A 3,994-nucleotide genomic window follows, 5' to 3' on the forward strand; every position below is an offset into this window, starting at 1 on the left:
TAGAGGCAATACACTGCAGACCGAACCTCAACGGAAATATGACGCGAGGTGCCAGACACTTGTCTGATAGGTTGCGCGAGTAATTCGGCCATCAATACGGCCTTGAATCGAAAAACCTTCAACACGAAAAAGTTTTGTCTTGTCGAGCTGATCGTTTTTCATATAAAATTTGTCTCAATCCGAGGTCGTATGCAACCTGGAGAGGCAAATCAAGATCAGGCTGTGTTTTCAGTCGGGAAATCCGAGTGAAAAGTTTACCATCCGAGTGAAAACCTACCGATCGAGTAAAAGCTCGAGTGAAAAACTTATCGATCGAGTAAAAGATTAGCTTCCGAGTGAAAATATAGTAATCCGAGTGAAATTATCATCCGAGTGAAGTTATTCCGAGTGAAAAGATTACCATCGGAATGAAAACTTGACGTTCGAGTAAGATATTGCCTTCCGAGCGAAATATAGTCATCCGAGTGAGAGATTGTCTTCTGAGTGAAAGAATCTAACATCCGAGTGAAAAGGTCCAGTCGGACGAAAAACTCTTATATCCGAGTGGATGAGCTCGGATCCGAGTGAAACTGAAGATGTGCCCGAAAGGTAATCCAGATGACCTCGGATGGAAAAGTGATCAACACAGAAGTTGTGCGCATCGTCAAAATGGTGAACTTTGGTTTTGGAGTCATTATCATATGAGATAGTATACGGCCTGTAAGTTCACTACGAGACTCGGACAATCCAGTCCGTTACATGACCGAGTCCGACTAGATATTAAAGATGGCTTCGTAGAATATTCAAGATGGTCTTATTTGGAAAAGTGTTCAACATAAGGATTGTTCGTCTCGTCAAGACGCACAAGTTTCGTATTTGTGCCGTCTTAATCGGAGGTCATATGCAAGCTCGGCGGCCCATGCAAGGAGGAAGATAGAAGTTGGGCCAGATTCAGACTGAATCCGAGTTGGAATAGAATTAGGACTGTAGGACGTGAATTGATGTAATTTTTTGTAAGGAAAGCCTAGATGAATCATTTGCTTGTACGAGAAGTCCAGCCGCCTCTTATATATGTTGGGGGTGATGGCTGATTGAACAACACACAATCGAACAAATCAATATACTACTTTCTCATCTACGTTTTATCTCTCCACCGTTTTTCTATCTCGTTCCTCGCTGTTCTTCGTGTTTGAGAGCTGCGAATCCGAGGCTCTAGGGGCGAGAAAATCACCCTAGGGCAGCCCATAGCCGCCGCACTCCCTGACGGGGTCCCTCCCGGGGGTGTGGGGTTTTCGGGTCTGCAAAAGCGCCTGTCGACTGTCTTGTGTATCGCGCTGTCGGTCGGGTATCCTTCGACATGAACTGCGGTGCATCACCCCCGGCGTCGAGGGTACACGTGACGTGTTCGTGTGTCAACAGGTGCTTCCCCTAGGGCATGGGAGGGGGACTCCCTATTGTGGAGAGCCCCCGGGGCGCGTATAGCCCTGCCCTGACACGTGGCTTGCACGGCAGGGCTAGACGATGTGTATCTGGGCACTTGTGAGCCAGTGCGGGACTCACAAGGCCCTACCTCAAGGCGGGTTGTGCCTGGTCTTGGTTCTTGTTCGCTGTGTTGGTCCTGTGAGGTGGTTAGACAACCTGCGCCAAACGAATCTCCCGAGGTTATCGCGTGAGAAAGATAAGAACCAACGGCCCCAGGAGGTGACGTGAACGGGGCCGGCCCGCCAGACAGAGCTCAGCCATTGGATTTGTTGACGCTGCAGGAACGGGCCCGAGCACAGACGTCGTGCTTAACTTACTCACGTGAAGGGTCCTGAAGAAAGACGGCCAGCGCGCGGCTCCCATGGTGGGTGGCGATCAAGCAGGTGATAGTATAGATAGATTAAGCATGAAAGGCAACCTAGCTCAGGTAAATGCATGGAAGATGCATGCCACTGGGTCAGGCCCGAGCGGCTTGGGGATGATGCAGCCCGAGGGGCGCCCCCAACAAGGTAAGCTAAAGACATAAAAAGCGATACATGCCACAGGGACGGACCCACGCGGCCTGGGAATGATGCAGCCCTTGGGGTGCTCCCAGCTGAATGAACTTGGAAAATGTCACATGGTTCTGTTGATGAAGGAGAGTTGGGGCAGCTGAAGGTATGCAGCGAAGGGGCTACTCCTCATGAGCCACCGGGGCCCTGAGCCTCGGGAGGCTCTGGGGGTCTAGGGGGTTCCTTGAGGAACGTCTTCATCTCCGTCAGCACATCGTGGTGCCTGGCCTCCTAAGCTGCCAGGATGCTCTGCAGGTTGTGCTGATAGGCGGTCGCTACACTCGGCAGGCCAAAGGCCATGCGAACGTACCTGTGAGGTGGACCCTCACAGCGTCCCACGCACGAAGGCCAGAAAAGCTCCTGAGAGGCAGCCCGGTTGAGCCCTGGGACATCGATGCAGATGCGTAGCCCGGCATCCTTGCCTGGATGGGGAGCTGCGCCTGGTGAGCAGCGATTGCCGCGCATGGCCATTGCGTCTTGCAGTTCCTGAGTGGTCTTGGTGATGAACTCCTGAACGGTGGGCACTCCTTGCCCTGTGTTCTCCCGAGGGAAACGTGCCGCGAAGCACGCCTCAAAGTGGTGCCCAAGCGCCTGCCTCGTGACGTTGGCAAAGTTTGAGGCCCTCCAGAAGAGAGCCCCCAAGCCCTGCCCGAGAGGGGCACTGGGCGTGCCTTCCTATGCGATGGAGGGAGGCGCCCCAGGCGCGGGCGCCGATCCTGACGAGGCGCCGCTTGCCTGAGGCCCTTCGTGGCACAACTGCTTCTTCTTCTTGGGGATGCCTTCAGGAGGGCGCTCGCCCTGGCTGTCAGGGTCGGTGATTGCTGCAACTTGGAAGGCGCGCTCGAGGGAGCACACAACGTCTCTTTCCTCGCATGGGACTGTGATGATTCCGCCGCTTCCCGTCATCTTGATGACATTGTAGCCGTGATGGGTCACCGCCATGAACTTGGCCAGGGCTGGATACCCGAGGATGGCATTGTATGGCGGGCGGATGTAGGCGACGTCAAAGTCGATGAGTTCGGTGTGGTAGTTGTTGCGTTCTCCGAAGGTAACGAGGAGGCGGACCTGCCCGATCGGGGTAGTAGAGCCATTGGTCACTCCTGAAAAAGGCTTGGTAGGCTGAAGCTGGTCATATGGCACTTGGAGGTTGTCGAACATGTCGACGGACAGGACATTGAGCCTTGCGCTGTCGTCGATGAGGGTCTTGGTAACTTGCACGTTGTTGATGACTGGTGAACAAAGCGTTGGGAGGACGCCTGCAGTAGCTGCGCACTTGAGCTGATCTGCCGAACTGAACATGATGGGGCACCTGGACCATCTGAGCGGGCGTGTGGCCTCGAGCTTGGGGAGGACCGCATTCACTTCGCGAGTGAACTGTTTGAAGATATGCTGCGAGGCTGGGGCTTGAGCTCCGCCCAAGATGCAAGCGATAGCGCGGCTCCTGGAAGCCCCCAGCCCCCTCGTCTTGGTGGTGGTTGTCATTCCTTCTGGGCGGTGGCGGTAGTGGAGGAAGCCCAGCGTTGCCTTGAGGACGATCCTCACAAGGCTGGTCCCTCTAGGCGCCCTTGCGAGGCTGATCCTGCCAGCGGTCCTCACGAGGCCGGTCGTGCCACTCCTGGCGCGGGCCACGGTCGTCCCAGCGTCCGCCACCATGTCCTCCTCCTCGGTCGTAGCCCCGGTCGATGCGCTCGGGGTGTCGACCGAAGCATCCTTCTTGAATAGCTCTGAGCTCTTGACAGTCGCTGGTGTTGTGGGTATGCAAGTTGTGGAAGGCGCAGAATGGTCAACTGCTCTTGGATGACTCGGGAAGATCTCGGCCGCGCTTGGTGTTTGGCTCCGCCGCGAGCACGACCACTCCTTTGCGCTTCAGGTCTTTGGCCTTGGTATTCTTCTCCTCTGGGTCCGTAGCAGGGAGCTCGAGGAGGGAGAGGCGCCCCTCCTCAGCTCTTGCACACTTGGTCGCGATGTTGAACAGCTCCAAG

This window comes from Triticum aestivum, chromosome 6A (genome assembly GCF_018294505.1).
Source record: "Triticum aestivum cultivar Chinese Spring chromosome 6A, IWGSC CS RefSeq v2.1, whole genome shotgun sequence".
Classification (NCBI taxonomy): Eukaryota; Viridiplantae; Streptophyta; class Magnoliopsida; order Poales; family Poaceae; genus Triticum; species Triticum aestivum.